Raw genomic sequence first — 17,353 nt, 5'->3', positions numbered from 1 at the left:
TTGGATTGGGGCAGGTGGGAAGAAAATAGTGGGGGGGGGGGGCGAGGAAAAAAGGGAAGGAACAGGCACTGGTTACTATATGCCAAGCAAGGATTTCAGAGTTCTGATGAAGATAAGATCTAACATGAGGTGTGATCTTCATTATCAGAGAGTCACTGTATACTTATCAGGCACATTTAACTGATCTTAATTTAAAATGAGAGAAGGAGAGAGACTGAGAGTAAACTTAAATCTATATACCATGGATACCAGGGGACCCCTGCCATCCCACTTAAAGGACCGTATGTCCCAGAGTGCATGAAATGAAGGAAGCATGAAATTGTTGGTCTCGTGTCCCGGGGGCCTCTCAGAGAGTGAGCAGCTCCCTAGGCTGAGAGTGATTCTAGTGTTTAGAGGTACACATTTTCCCCCACACAATATGGTCACCAACTGGAAGACAACTACCGTGCCAGGTGTTCCATTAAAGAAACATTATCGGCACTGGAGGAAAAAAAAAAAAAAAACAACCCGTGTTAGACTTAGTGGCAAATAATGGTTATCTTTGAGTTATTCTTGATCCTTCTCTTTCTCCCACACCCCACATCCAACCTATCAACTCCCCCTCCAAAGCATAAACTCAATCTGTTGCGAATTTCCTCCCTGGTTTCCATGCTTCCCTCCTCCCATGCTGCCATCCCTCCCCCAACAGCTGCCAGGGAGAGTTGGAAAAGGGGATTCTGTCACATCCTGCCCCTGCTCAGAGCCCTTCCAGCACACTTGGCAAACAAATAAGCCCTACATGATGTAATTCTCCACCTAACTGCCCAGCCCTAGCTCGGACCACTCTCCTGCCAGCCTGCCTTACTCTGGCTCATTCTCTCTTTGGGAGCTTTATTCTGGCTGGTCCCTCTGCCTGGACGCTCTTTCCTTTAATCATCACATGGAGGCTCCTTCTTGTCACTCAAATCTCCACTGAAATGCCGTCTCCTCGGAGGGGCCTTTCCTCATCATTCCCTCTCACTCTTAAGTCTGCTAGTAGTGTTTAATACTCAGCAGAAGGGTGATAACTGCCACCCTCCACCAAATGGCTGGGCCCCATTAGGGTAGGGACTTTGCCTGTCTCGATCACCTCTGGAGAAAGGTGCCTGACTCATACTAGGGGCTTCAAGTGGCACCTCCTTACGGGATTTATCAAGGACACACTTAACTATCTTCATTTTTTGCTCACTTGCTCATCATTTCAGAACCCGACCTCGGAAAAAAAAGAGTCCATTATGCAAAACAAGTAAATATTTATAGACAAGGAAATTAAGTTCTCTGAATTTTTGCTTCTTCCACTGGGAAACAAGGACTGTAATAACTACGTCACAGGATGGTTGTAAGGATTCCATGAGCTACCATATTTACTGTGCTTCAGCAAGGTGCCCGGCACACAGTAAGCCCTTAATAGTAACATCGTTGTCATCAGGATCATCTGGACAAACTTTACACATTCAAGTTTCCTTCAAAGCCGCGCTAGTGCTGACTCAGCCCACCGGTGGGCAAAGGGTCTCCCAGAACGACCAGTGACTTCTCCTTTCAGCCAGTGCTTCAACCAGGCAGGAGCTAAGAGTATATGCTTCTTCTGGTAGACATGGAAGAAAGAGTCCAGGAAACATATCCACATTTAGTTTGAGAGAAATGGGAGCTAATCTCTTTCTTTTTAAGAATTACCACCCAAGCCTAGCGTACCTTGAGCTGTTAATTCTGGCTTACTTCCCATATCCCCACAATGCCACTAGCTTGGCCCAGTTTATGCCAAGAAAGGATCGGTTTTGTATACTCAGTATTGCTTAGATAAAATGTTGATTCCAATGACAGATTTTGCAGGGAAAAAGCTAGAACCTGTGCCACTAATATTATTACAGGTGACAGGGCAATATATGCTTTCCTTAACAGGGTGAGCGTTCTTTCCTTGAAGTTACCTTCCATTTTTCAAATTCTTTGTATGTGAGTTCTCTCATATACACTGTCTCTCACTATACTTTTAGGTCTTAAAATCCCTCAAGCATCCCCTAAAGAGTCTCACATTCAGTAAAAAGATTTGGGGGGGGGAACAGTTGGATTTTGTTATTGTTTTGTTCTATTTGAGGCACGAACACAACACATTTGAGGCCACTTTTCATGATCTTAAGAAAATATCTTTTCTGCTTAAAGAGAATAGACATACAATAGACACATGAAAAAATGCTCCACATCACTTGTCATCAGGGAAATACAAATCAAAACCACAATGAGATATTACCTTATACCAGTCAGAATGGCTAAAATTAACAAGACAGGAAACAACAAATGGCAGGGATGTGGAGAAAGGGGAACCCTCCTACACTGTTGGTGGGAATGCAAGCTGGTGCAACCCCTCTGGAAAACAGTATGGAGGTTCCTCAAACAGTTGAAAAATAGAACTGCCCTATGACTCAGCAATTGCACTACTGGGTATTTACCCCAAAGATACAGATGTAGAGATCCAAAGGGGTACATGCACCCTGATGTATATAGCAGCAATGTCCACAATAGCCAAACTATGGAAGGAGCCGAGATGCCCTTCAACAGACGAATGGATAAAGAAGATGTGGTCCATATATACAATGGAATATTACTCAGCCATCAGAAAGGATGAATACCCACTATTTGCATCGACATGGATGGAACTGGAGGGGATTATGCTAAGTGAGATAAGTCAGTCAGAGAAAGACAATTATCGTGTGGTTTCATTCATGTGTGGAACATAAGAAATAGTGCAGAGGATCATAGGGGAAGGGAGGGAAACTGAAAGGGAAGAAATCAGAGAGAGAGACAAATCATGAGAGACTCTTGACTCTGGGAAACAAACTGAGGGTTGCAGAAGGGGAGGTGGGTAGGGGGATGGGGTAACTGGGTGATGGGCAATAAGGAGGGCACACGATGTGATGGGTGTTATACGCAACTAATGAATCATTGAACATTACATCAAAAACTAATGAGGCACTATATGTTGACCAATTGAATTTAAATAAAATAAATAAATAGGTAAATAAATAAGTAAATAAATAAATGGAATAGACAGTGGGTATTCTATGCTCGAGACAAGTGCTTCAACAGGTAGAGGGTCAGTCTCTACAGAATGCAAGGCCCTGTTTGGAAATAACACATATACAGGAAAAAGTATGCCCCTAATGTGTGTGTGCATTTAGGTTTAATTCAAAAGACCAATGACAAATGAGTCTTCAGTCCTTGGTGTGGCCCTGAGGGCCAGGATCCGTTAGCAGAAGAGGCTGGGCTGCACCTCACAGAGCTTGGGTCACCCTCACACTGCACACTGTACTCTCAGCTCACGCAAGGCTGTGGGGACAAACCCCTTTGGCTAGATTGTTAGGAGCATCCAGGAAAACACTGGAATCAGGGTTTGAGTGGGAGATTGTTGGGTCAGAGCAGAAGAGTCAAGAATCAGACTCCCAGGATGACTAGGAATAATCTTGAAGATCTTCTAGTCCAAGCGCCCATCCAATGCCTGGATCCTCCCCACTCCATCCCACCGCTGTCCCTTCTGAGCCCAAACACCTGCCGCAGCGGGGACGCTCCACCTCCCACGGCAGCTCTCCTCTCTGCAAAGGTCTACCTAAACTGGACTATTAGAAAACTCTGCTTATATTGATTTGAAGCTGTCTTCCTTTGCTTTTCTGCTCACCCTTGTGACAGTTCGAGTCCTTTCAACCTGTGAAAGCAGCTGTTTTCTTTCCTTCAGGCTAACCTTCTGTTTCCTTCAGCCTCAGCTGTTCTCACATGGATAATCTCGGGCCCTTTCACTAATCTGATTACATTTTCCAGTTTGTCTAAATCCCTTTTTAAATGCTGTGCTGAAAATGGAACTCGACACGCCACATAGGATCTGATATTTTGTACAGTGTTTCAAACCATGTGAAGTTATAAGCCCTCATTCTGTATCTCTTTCAGGGCAGTGCAAGGCGTTTGGACAACTGTGTGGCTCAGATGCCTGTTGCAGCTCTACCATCAGCTGGAATGCTTCTGTCTATTTCAGTATCCTCCTATTCATACACATGTTTCTTGGAGTCAAGGAACATTTTAGGAGGATTTGACACTACAGAGATAGTTCCATGTGCGTCCTGTGGACTCTGGTCAACCATTTCTGATGTTCCAGCCTTAACCAGTAGCGGGGACCTCATCAGGACCTCATTCTAGGGGCACGGCTGGGTGACTGTGGGCCAAGTCATACATAGTCAGGAGGTCCTAAGGAATCCAGTTTAGGCAACTGGGGCTGGTGTTCCAGCATCTGATTTTACAGGCGTGGGCATCCTTGGAAATTCTTCAGAGCTATAGGGTTGGCCATGGGAGCATGAGTCCAGAGATAAGTCAAAAACTGAAAGATCAGTCTACATGTCTGTGATAAGCTTATTACCTCGTAAGACATGCTTATTACCTCATAAAGGCCCCAACCTTGTCCAGTCCAGATCCTTTCCAGCAAAGATCCAGCGTGTAAGTGAGCCATATCCAGAGACTGGGGACAGTTCAGAGAAACTGGGTTCCTGGATCTGAGAATTAAGAAATTAGGGTGCGCAGCAGTCCTCAGTACCAAGGAAACCAAAATGCAGGGCAGGAATCAGAACAGGAGCACTGAGGTCAGACAGACACTGACTTCAGGCTGAACTGCAGCCTGACTGAAGTTCAGCACCTTAGTTCCTTGCGGCCTGTAAGTGGAAGTGAGAAGGAGCCTCATCTTTGCTTGTCAGCCAGCAGCATCTGGGACTCAGATTCTTCTGTGTTCTCTGGCTTCCCCAGTGGAACCTCTTTCTGTCATCCTTATCACTGGGTTCCAGTACACACGGTCAGTTCAGGTACACACTTTGGTCCAAGATACTGATTAGTAACAGTTGATACATCTATAAATGTAAAATGCAAATTAGACGACTTCCGTTCAGTATTTGTTTCCATTTTAAAAACCGATACCACGATTTTCCCCTTGTCTTCAAGCAAAGTCAGATGCCCCTTTAACAAATGTTCATTGTATGCTGTGTTTTCCTTTCGTAACGTTTGCCACAAACACAAATAATAATTGTCTGTGTAGTAATTTGTTTGGTATCTATCGCCCTGATAGAATTTAAAGATAGGCACTATGTCTCTCTTATTCATTGACTTATTGCCTAGTACCTAACACTGGGCCTGGCACACGGTGTGCTTATAAATATTATACAAATAAATGAGCAAGACAAATCATGGTCAGAGGTGGAATTCTACTTTGTGACCAAGATTTCTCTATTAGGCCCTACATAATCCCAAAGGTTAAAAGGTTTACCAGCTGGCCCACTCCACTGACCCAACCAGCTTGGGATCAAGTGCCTGACTCACTCTCAACCTGCTGACAACATCCAGTCATCTTTGGTGTCACCTCCCTTATCCAATGTCTGGTGTCCTTCCTCATTTTCCTGTCTTTTGAATCCAATTTCTTCCATCTCTGTTCTCTGGTATGGGTCTGGCTTTCTTATTTTAAGGACTGTGGATACTATTTTTTCTTGGTTTGTTTTATTCCTGCATAGGCTGTGGTATTCCTGTATTTGAAGGCCACCAATGTTGGGTTGTCTTTTATTCATTGAACATCTTGTGAAGCCTTATCAAGTTCCTAAAAAGTTCTTCTGCCAATCACTGAAAGGCCAGATCCTATTGCCTGGATATCTCTGGGCAAAATGTACTTTACTCATTTTTGTGATTAATCCAAGGGGCATTTTCTTCGATATTTATTTACATTATGATATAGAAAAATTTAAGACTTCCTCTTTCTCCAAAATTGACAGTAATTTTTGAGGGAGGAGCTCTTTTACAACAGAATGGAGGAGAGAGAATCGGGATGATATCTAAGGCAAGAACATCAAGATAAGCAAATTCAAAGATTATTGGCCAGTCAAGAGGCACAGGTCAGTCATGTGACTACAGACAAGTCACTTAACTTTAATGAGCCACAGCTTCCAAATCTACAAAATAAAGGAATTAGTTTCTCAAGTCCTTTCCAACTTTTATGATTCTCTAGTATTTTGAATTTTAGAAGAGAGTTCCTTATAGAAATATTATTTTAAGAATAATTGCTAACTACTGCAGCTTGAGCTAAGTCAGAACTTTGTGTTAATTTTTTCATAGTCCAAGTTGGATTTACATTTGTGCCTTTGACAAAATAAGTATTGGCTTTTTAGATTTTTTAATTACCATGGGACCAGCGTATTGACTTGGTTCTCAGAGCAATCTTCGAGCACAGGGAACTGCTTGTAATTCTAGTAATCTTGCAGTGGGTTATTCATACTTTGGTATTTGGTTTGACATTTATTTTTCTTTTTCAGTCAAAATGATTTAAATATCATTAGCCAAAAAAAATGTACCAAAGTGTAATTGGATTGACTATTTTGGCTGTACTCAGCTATTACTTTTCAATTCATCTTTTACGGCAAAACTTCCCTTGTGAACAGGCCAAGGAGGGCTGAGTTTGAGTCTTAGTTACACCTTCCAAGCAAGTGTGGAATCTACTCTAAATATAACAGAAGCAAATCACAGGATAGGAGAACACACTTGCAAAATGGCAAATGGCTGATTTGGAACTGTCTTTGAGAGAGTGTGTGTTAGGAGAGGTCTGAATGGAGCCATTGAATTTTACTGTATGAAAAAGGAAATACCAATTCCCACAAAGTTATCTAATTTTCATTGAAAAAAATCTCCCTGCTTGATTACACATTGCACAACATGGGTTAATTTTAAGATTCAACAAACCCAAAGGTTTCTAAGAGCTCCTCAGAGAAGACAGCAAGAATCTTTGGGGCTGTAGAGCTAACAGTCTCCAAACAGAATACTTTTCCTCCCATGGGATCAAAGCCTAGAAAAAAAAGGAAAGAGTAAGAAAGTCCCTGTCACTTAGGAATGTAAATATTTTTGGTAAACTGTTTTTTTGAAATCTGCTTTTTCTAATTGAGATTCCAAATCGGGGGGAGATGGAGTTTAAATGGGAGGAATCTCCTAGTGTCATCTTATCCCTTCTTAAATATGTCAGGATATTAACGTGGGTTCAGTTAAAACCGAAAAGAAGCACTAACTGGTGGTCCTAAGCCTAAACTGATGCAGCTTTTCTCACGACTCTTCCGCTGAATTTGTGTTATGGATTTTACTTTCATGATTACCAACCAGTGCCCTGCCTTTTGGACAAAAGAAGAGTCAGCCACAATGGAGCAAAAGCAGACAATAAAGAATAAAACAAGGCAACAAAAGCAAAAGTAAACAAGTGGGACTATATCAGCTAAAAAGCTTCTGGACAGCAAAAGAAGCCACCAACAAAATGAAAAGTCAACCTACTGAATGTTTGCACATCTAATAAGGGGTTAATATCCAAAATATCTAAGGAATTCATGCAACTCAATGGGAAAAAAAAAGCAATCTGATTAAAACATACACGGAGAAATTGCAAGTATGTTTTCCCAAAGGAGACATACAAATGGCCAACAGGTACATGAAAAGGTGCTCAACACTACAAATCATCAAGGAAATGCAAGCCAAAACCACAATGAGATATCACCTCACACCTGTTAGAATAACTATTTTCAAAAAGAAAAAAATAACAGGTGTCGGCGAGGCTATGGAGAAAAGGAAACCCTTGTGCACTGTTGGTAGGAATGTAAATTGGTGCAGCCACTATGGAAATAGCATGGAGGATCCTCAAAAAATTAAAAATAGAACTCCCATACCATCCAGCAGCCCCACTTCCGGATATTTATCTGAAAGAAACAAAAAACACTATCACAAAAAGATACCTCTGTGTTCATTGCAGCATTATTTACACTAGTCAAGACATGGAAACAATATAAGTGTCCACCGACAGATGAATGGATAAAGAAGATGTGGTGTAAAGAATGGATTGTCCTGCCATTTGTAACAGCTTGAATGGATCTTGAGGGCATTATGCTAAGTGAAATAAGTCAGAGAAAGACAAATACTGTACAATCTCTTTTTAAGTGGAATCTTCTAAAAGAAAAAATGAAATGATACAGAGAATAGATTGGTGATTGCCAGAGGCAGGGGGTGGGAAGGTGGGCGAAATGCGTGAAGGTGGTCATAAGGTACAACTTCCATCTGTAAAATAAGTAAGTTCTACCGACGTAATGTACAGCACAGTGACTATAGTTAACAATATTGTACTGTATATTTGAAAGTTGCTAGGAGGGTAGATCTTGAAAGATCTCATCACACACACACACACACACACACACACACACACACACACACATTGTAATTATGTGTGTAACATAATGGATGTTAATTAGACTTATTGTGCTGATCGTTTCAAGATATGTACATACAGCAAATCCATATGTTGTACATCTAAAACTAATACAGGGCACCTGGGTGGCTCAGATGGTTAAGCGTCTGCCTTTGGCTCAGGTCATGATCCCGGATCCTGGGATCGAGTCCCGTATCGGGCTCCCTGCTCAGCGGGAAGCCTGCTTCTCCCTCTGCCTCTCTCTCTCTCTCTCTCTCTCTCTCTCTCTGTCTCTTATGAATAAATAAATAAAATCTTTAAAAAAATAAAAATAAAACTAATACAATGTTATATGTCAACTATATCTCAATTAAACCTTTTTTAAAGAACAGAAACTTATATTCTAGTGCAGATCTCATTTTGTGGGAAGTTCATGCACTTTCACTGTCCATTCACCTCCTTTCTCAATCTCTCCAACCTCTAGAATCTCTTCCCTTTCCACAGGTCACTCTTTTCTTATCCAAGTCTTTAAACCTGACAACTCTGACCCTAGGTTTGCAACACCGACTAGCACAAGAAATGTTGGAATATTCTCCCAGGAATCCTACTCCATTCAAATTCAAGTTTAAAAAGTATATTTTCTCTCTTAAATATTGGAGGCAGACTCTGATTTCCAGTTCTGCTTGCAGGGAGCTTGGAATTTGCCACTCCATCCTAGCAACTAAAAAGCTGAACAGACTGAAAAATAAACAACTTTTACTGGATCTGTTCGAGATGGAAGAACTCTAGGCATACCATTGCCCTCAAGATGCGGGAGACAGACAGGAGAATACAGGGGTTCATGGCTTTCAGAAGCAGAAACTTGCTAGCGGAACATGCCCTGGGAACCAGTGCCAGGGTAAGAAAACCTGAACTGTAATCGAGACTCAGTTAAAAACTCCAGGGGCACCCAGTCACTGGGGAGGCCTCACAATATTATGAGATTTAACTCCAGGAGCTTGATCGGGTTCCCACAGTAAATATCAGAGAAAAATCCCCTTGTGTTTCTAGCAAGGTGGAAAGAGAACGAAACCATTTTAAAATAGGCAAGAGCACTCTGTTCTCCTTAACAAGACCCTCCCTAGTTAACCGGAGCCCAACTTAATGGGGTATCATCAGAGCCTAACTAACCTGAGGGAAAGAGAACACCCAACTGCAGCCCGCCCTAGCCATCCTGTCTCACCTACGGGATGGGGGAATGAGGAGGAAAAAATCCGAGAACACTTGTGAAGTTAAAATTCAAATTTTTTAGGCTCACTAAAGAACTGAGACCTAATCGCAGGCCTGTAGAACAGTTCCCCTCCTCCCACACCTCACCCCCACGTTACTGAAGGCTACTTACACCAGTTTCTGTCACCCAGCACATCATGCCTGGCTATCAGGCATTAATACCACGCCAAAAGTCAGTGTCAGGTAATGCTCCGCAGTGAAGATGGTGATGACAACTCTCATGAATCCTTATGAAATAAGTCTGTGTTGCTTTATCTCCCTCTCCATTTGCAAAACTGGCTGAATTCAGCAGGAAGGAAACGTAGTGTTAAGGTCACTTGTCCTCTGTGTCAGCTGATGACCACATATAACGACCTCTGCTGCTGCCACAGATCATCCACACTGGGCTCCAGGGTGTAGCAACCATCCTGCAGGATGCCACCTTACCTTTCATCAAACCATTCTCCATAGTCATGTCCTATTATCCTCAAGCTCCCCTATACCTTTGATGATGCACTTACCACTGCTTCTCTTGGGTCTCACTCCTTCTGTGCTGCTAGAACGTTCTTTAGTGCTTTCATAAATAGGCCTTGAACACTCAGCCATCAGCCTCACCGCCACCGCCTGACCACAGCCCCCCAAGTAAAGAGTAGCTCCAAGGTCCCTGGTTACCTTAGGATGGATCAATTCTTATCATTTTTGCAGAATATTGTAGATAAGGTAAATGACTATAGGCAATGCTAGAGGTTCAAATTCCAGACACACAAATTGTCTATTCAAGTCTGTTTCTTAGCTGGTACCTGCCAATGAAGACAGCACATGTACAGTAAAGGATCTGTCTTATTTCTTTGTGGTATATTAGACTAAAACCATAGTAATAGTTCACATGTCCAGAAACTAGCCACTTGACAATCTCACTTATCTTGATCACAGCTAAAAATCAGGATGTAAGGAAAGGGGCTGCTGGGTAATGACCAGACAGGAGGAGATGGGGGCTGAGTAGAAAACAGAGATAACTCACATCCTGGGTACTGAAGGGCATCTTTTGCACAGAGAAGTGCTCCTAAGACCCTTGGTCAATGCCTATGTTCTTTTTAAATAATAGTTAAGATAACTGACTTCATTTGGTTTCCCAGTCCACAAATAATCAGCAACAAAAGCTAAGAATAAGAAAAGATAAGTCAGAAGCCAAAAATGATGATAGAGACCCCCCAAAAGAGCTATTAAAATGGGTACATAAGAAACCCACAGAGCTCAGGGGGTATTTAGTAAGTAACTCACTATCTGGCTAGCCCGAAGCTCCTTGAGGACACCTCTGCATTTTTATAACTCAGTTCCACAAGAGATGCACCCAATAGGTTTTTAATCTTTGGTTTTACAAATAGCAGACTTCAGTTATCTGTAAACTTTAATGATACTGAACACGACCCAGAAATGCCTTTAAATGAGATATTCTCAACTCCTTCATAGAGATAAAGTCTCAGGATTAATTGGCCTGTGTTGAATATACTATTTGTCTAAATTAGATGGCCCATCTCCTAAAATACACTCACTCCAGGAGGCCAGCACCAGGGAAGATTGAGTGTTCCCCTTGGTGACAAAAAAAGCAGTCAGCCAGCTTGCCCAGCGAGGAGGTGACCAGGACACTCAGGAAGCACATGCACATTTTTCTTGAGGCTGGCCAGGTGGCAATAAGCCCAAGATATGGCTGGAAAATGATTCACCTCCTGTGGCTTTTGCACTCACAAAGCTGAACGTCTTAACTGCAAAGTTGCTGAAGGAGGCAGCCCCCCCAAAAAAACACCTTCCCGCTTCTACACTTATCTAATACCGTCCTCTTTTTATGGTCAAGGTCAAGGCCCACCTGACCCACAGTACCCTCCTTGACCACAGGAGCCCTTCCTAGTCTCTCCTGCCTCTGAAGTCTGCTCATCTTACTCTCTGCAACATTTGTTTTAGTACTTGCCATAACTGTTTCATATCATCAGCTCTCGTTTCCTTGCTAACTGGTGAGTGAAGTCCTGGAAGGCGTAGGCGTTCTTAGAGGCCTTTGTATCTCCCATAGCAAAGAGCATGGGGCATTGAACATAGCATGCCTTCAATAAATCTATGACTCTTTCATTCACTGAGCAGATATTTATTGACTGCCTGCTATGTGTCAGCTACACAAAATCCCTGTCCTCAGGGAGTTTGTAGTCTAGTGGGGAAAGACAGACAATAAAAGACAAATAAGAGGTAGAGTACTTTAGTGTTAAGTGCTAAGAAGAAAAAATTGCAACATACGAAACGTGGGCCATGGAGGAGGCTCTCAAAACTTCAGATTGTGGGATCGGGGAGAAGGTGATTTTTGAGTAAAGACCTGAAGAAGTCAGACAGTGAGCCATGCAGATATCTAGGGGAAACATATTTTAGGCAGAGGGAACAGCAAACAAAAACTCTGTTAAGAAGGGCATCAACATTCCATGCTCATGGATTGGAAGAACCAACATTGTGAAGATGTCAATGCTACCTAGAGCAATCTACACATTCAGTGCAATCCCCATCAAAATACCATCCACTTTTTTCAAAGAAATGGAACAAATAATCCTAAAATTTGTATGGAACCAGAAGAGACCCCGAATAGCCAGAGGAATATTGAAAAAGAAAAGCAAAGCTGGCGGCATCACAATTCCGGACTTCCAGCTCTATTACAAAGCTGTCATCATCAAGACAGTATGGTACTGGCACAAAAACAGACACATAGATCAATGGAACAGAATTGAGAGCCCAGAAATGGACCCTCAACTCTATGGTCAACTTATCTTTGACAAAGCAGGAAAGAATGTCCAGTGGAAAAAAGACAGTCTCTTCAACAAATGGTGTTGGGAAAAGTGGACAGCCACATGCAGAAGAATGAAACTGGACCATTTCCTTACACCACACACAAAAATAGACTCCAAATGGTTGAAAGACCTAAATGTGAGACAGGAGTCCATCCAAATCCTAAAGGAGAACACAGGTAGCAACCTCTTCGACCTCAGCCGCAGCAACTTCTTCCTAGAAACATCACCAAAGGCACAGGAAGCCAGGGCAAAAATGAACTATTGGGATTTCATCAAGCTAAAAAGCTTTTGCACAGCAAAAGAAACAGTCCACAAAACCAAAAGACAACCGACAGAATGGGAGAAGATATTTGCAAATGACATATCAGATAAAGGGCTAGTATCCAAAATCTATAAAGAACTTATCAAACTCAACACCCAAAGAACAAATAATCCAATCAAGAAATGGGCAGAAGACATGAACAGACATTTTTCCAAAGAAGACATCCAAATGGCCAACAGGCACATGAAAAAGTGCTCAACATCGTTCGGCATCAGGGAAATCCAAATCAAAACCTCAATGAGATACCACCTCACACCCGTCAGAATGGCTAAAATTAACAAGTCAGGGAACGACAGATGTTGGCGGGGATGTGGAAAAAGGGGAACCCTCCTACACTGTTGGTGGGAATGCAAGCTCGTGCAACCCCTCTGGAAAACAGTATGGAGGTTCCTCAAACAGTTGAAATTAGAGCTACCGTTCGATCCAGCAATTGCACTACTGGGTATTTACCCCAAAGATACAAATGTAGGGACCCGAAGGGGTACGTGCACCCCAATGTTTATAGCAGCAATGTCCACAATAGCCAAACTGTGGAAAGAGCCAAGATGTCCATCGACAGATGAATGGATAAAGAAGAAGTGGTATATATACACAATGGCATATTATGCAGCCATCAAAAGGAATGAGATCTTGCCATTTGCAACGACATGGATGGAACTGGAGGCTGTTATGCTGAGTGAAATAAGTAAATCAGAGAAAGATATGTATCATATGACCTCACTGATATGAGGAATTCTTAATCTCAGGAACAAACTGAAGGTTGCTGGAGTGGTCGGGGGTGGGAGGGATGGGGTGGCTGGGTGATAGACATTGGGGAAGATATGTGCTACGGTGAGCGCTGTGAATTGTGTAAGACTGTTGAATCACAGATCTGTACTTCTGAAACAAATAACGCAACATATTTTAAGAAAAAAGAAAAAGAAGAAGATAGCAGGAGAGGAAGAATGAAGGGGAGTAAGTCAGAGGGGGAGACGAACCAGGAGAGATGATGGACTCCGAAAAACAAACTGAGGTTTCTGGAGGGGAGGAGGGTGGGGGGATGGGTTAGCCTGGTGATGGGTATTGAGGAGGGCAGATTCTGCATGGAGCACTGGGTGTTATGAACAAACAATGAATCATGGAACAGTACACCAAAACAAATTATGTAATATATGGTGATTAACATAACAATAAAAAAATTAAAAAAAAAAAGAAGGGCATCAACAGGCACTATAGTTGAACCCCAGAGAGCAGGACTTTTCGAGTTGAGATATATATTTATTTATTAAATAAATAAATGTACATTTATATCAACTTAAAAAGTCTTGCCTGTTATATATAATATAGACTATATATTATAATATATAATAAGGATAGTATTAACACACTATTGTTAGCTTTTCAAGTATATATATATATCGAGATATATATATGTATATGGTGATATATATTATACACACACACAGTGATTTAATAAGACTGGTGTTAACAGACACTACTGTTGAATCCCTGAGAGTAGAATTTTTTAAGCTGTAAGAACATGAGCCATATTAAACAAAGCACTACCCAGAACTTAGAGGGCTAAACTGAGAGTCTTAAACTTTTTTTTGCCCTTGGCCATATTGACGGGTGATATCATTTCTTAGATTATCAGCCCCTGGGCACTTTTGTTTGCCAAAGCAGAAGCAACTTTGGCCTTAACAGATGCAAGAATAGTCCCACTTGGGGCAAGTTATCAATGAGGCAAGTACTTTCATTATTAGCTCCTGCCAGAAATTATAGTCAGGATACCTCCTTAGATACAAGATAAATTGACAGTGGGAATTTTGCCAATCATGAGATTTGACTTTCAGCTAGTCTGGAGTTGCCCCAGAGAGGCTCAATCTGATTGGTTATGCAGGTTACATTGCCTAGCCAATAAGAATCCAGTAGTCCCCTTTATCCACAGGAGATACCTTCCAGTACACCCAGTGGATGCCTGAAACCAGCTAGCACCAAACCCTATATATCTAGTGTATTTTTCCCATACATGTACACTGATGATAAAGCTTAACTTAAAAATTAGGTGCACTAAGAGACTAATCATAGGACAATTATAACAATATACTCTAATAAAAGTTATGTGAATGTGGTCTCTCGCTCTCGCTCTCAAAATATCTTATTGTTCGACACGCACCCTTGTTCTTGTGATGATGCGACCTGATAAAATGTCTGCTTAATGAAAGGAAGTGGCCTTCGTGATGTAGGCGTTGCGCCTTCGTGTTGGGTTACACTTGACCTCCTGATAGTATGTCAGGGGGAAGAGCACCTGCCTCTGGACCTTGGTTGACCGCAGGTAACTGAAACCTCAGAAAGTGAAACCACAACCACAGATAAGAGGGGACTACCGGATTCAAAAGACCAGCTGAAGCAATTTTGTCCAACCTGGCAATGCAGCGCCTTCTAGCAAGGAAGGTCTAAACAAAGTGCGAATGTACTATTGTAACTTCCCTCTCCTTCTCCAGTGGGCCCAATGACCCTCTTGCTTACTTCCCTTTTCTTAAAGACCTGAAGTAATAAGAGCATCAAGATTTCCATCCTTTGGGAACCACTGCATGAGATCATTCCTCACTCATCTCTATGACCTCCCCACCCAGGGCCCATGAACAGCCGCAATTCTCAGCGGCTCAGCTACTTCAGCCTTGGCAGAGGGTCTTGCTTCTCACTCCACCGTTCTCTTTGCCCCTCCCTTCTCTTCTGGAACTCCAGAGCTGAATCTTTGAAAGTTAGTTTCTGCCAAGACTTCTTTCTTTCTTTCTTTCTTTCTTTTTTTTTTTTTAACATCTTGTATCTGTGACACTGCCAAGCTGGGATTGACTTACCAAATAAAAGGACATTAGAAATCCACAGAGTCAGATCAATCTTTAATGAAAAACCAACAAACATAAAAAGCTGCCACTAGGCAGCTACGGGTTGAAGGCAACTCCAGCTAATTGGCATCCAAAGCACTTTCACTTGCTGCCAAGTCCAAGAGAACTGGCTCTCAACACTGCTGTACCAAATTAGGCCAGTTCTCCATAGGGCTTGTGTTGCTATGTTGCTAATTAGGGTGATGCAGAGAATGCCTGTCCAAATGGAGTTTCTTCTGGGCAGAGAGGCTCCCCGAAACTGGAAAGTTTGTAAATGTTCCCTGAAACTCTAACTGCCATTTTGTAACTTGCATTGATCAGTGGTGAGGAAATTACAAACTGGTCTCTGTTCTCACTAAATGGTGCAATAGCAACTCTCCAATGCTTTGGGGGTTAAAAGGATGGAGTCATCTTCAGACAAAGAAATGTAATTTATAGTGGTGGAGCAATATAAAATGATTTATGAAATCTGGGTCTTTCAAAAGATAGAAATACAATGATTCTCTCTGTGAACTTCCGATTCTCAGAGTTTTTCTAATCAACTGATTTTTGAAGCAATTTTTCTCGCCCCTAGCTACCCGTTAGGTGGGGAGGTGGGGTACCGGCACCCAACTCAGATCAAGCATTCAGAACCTCTGGAGATGGAGCTGACATCAGTCATGTTCCTCCAAATCTCTCTAGTTGATTGTAATATGAAGCTGGTTTTGAGAACTACTGTCCCACAGGAATCAAGTTTGTTATTTAAAACAACTTTATAAACATAGAATGAGAAAAAGAATTGTTCTTTAGGTCTTTGAAAAAATCTGATTATTACAATCCTTGCTTAACCTCAAGGCTTTGGATATACTCTCTCATGGAGTACTTTTTACCTGCAAAATGAATATTTTTCTCAGGGATGTTGAGAAAATGAGTAGGAGCACTATATTAGTTTGCTCAGGCTACCATAGCAAAGTACCGCAGACTGGATGCCTTAAAGCACAGAAGTTTATTTTCTTCTAAGTTCTGGAGGCTAGAAGTCCAAGATCAGGGTCAACAGGATTATTTCTTCTGAGGCCTCTCTCCTTAGCTTCTTGATGACCATCTTCTGTGTATATCTTCACATGGTCACCCTGCTGTATAGCTCTGTGTCCTATACCCTCTTGTTTTAAGGACTCCAGTCACAGGGAGTAAGGTCCACCCAACATAACCTAATCTTATTTTAATTACTCACTTTAAAAACCCTATTTCCAAATAACAGTGAGCTCCTGAGGTCACTGGAGGCTAGGACTCCAACATATGAACTGGGGAAAGAGGGGACATAATTTAGCCCATAATAGGAACTTTTAAATAATAGTGGATCTGGGGGGGGCGGCGCATGGGGTGAACATTCTTTTTAAAACAAGTTTATTTTTTAAAAAAAGTTTTGAGAATAAACTCAAAAGTTGCCTGGGCATGTGTAATATAAAGATCTTGAACCATAGCCCATCATGATGGGAAGATCATGCCAAAGGAAGGAAGTCTCAGGCCCCACTGAAACCCCGGTGCTTGGGTATTCCAGGAGATGCCTTGTAAAGATGTGAAAGATCACTTACTCATTTGAATTCTTCAATTGCCTCCATTGTTCAGAGTGCCCCAGACAGCCTATGGTGCTCTACATGCATGATGTAATAGACTTTTCCTTCCCAAGAGGTCTCTCCTTTCTTGGCTCTTCAAGCTGCTCATAAAATTTATATTAGTATACAATGCATACATCCTTGGTACTCTTGAATTACAGATAACTGCTTAGTTGAAATCCTAAAAAATAATTTTTTTAAATCCACTCCCTCAATTTCTGGGAAATACCACCTCAATGGGTTTGACCTTAAGCTCTGAG

At 41.9% G+C, this 17,353-nt stretch overlaps 1 long non-coding RNA gene across 1 annotated transcript in view; it reads right to left on the bottom strand.

Annotated features, from left to right (window-relative positions):
- The window catches only part of LOC148164809 (uncharacterized), a 44,177-nt gene extending 27,024 nt beyond the window's left edge, over positions 1-17,153 (bottom strand). Inside the window, exon 1 of the long non-coding RNA XR_015767807.1 lies at positions 17,073-17,153. This is a non-coding gene — a long non-coding RNA (uncharacterized LOC148164809). The remainder of the gene's footprint in view (positions 1-17,072) is intronic.
- Positions 17,154-17,353: the final 200 nt, after the last annotated feature.

This window comes from Eumetopias jubatus, unplaced genomic scaffold (genome assembly GCF_037043125.1).
Source record: "Eumetopias jubatus isolate StellerSeaLion01/CBP00866 unplaced genomic scaffold, mEumJub1_p1.0 scaffold_2, whole genome shotgun sequence".
NCBI classification, from domain to species: domain Eukaryota; kingdom Metazoa; phylum Chordata; class Mammalia; order Carnivora; family Otariidae; genus Eumetopias; species Eumetopias jubatus.
Note: the sequence above shows the minus strand (reverse complement) of the source record. Positions and strands in the feature narration are given on the sequence as shown.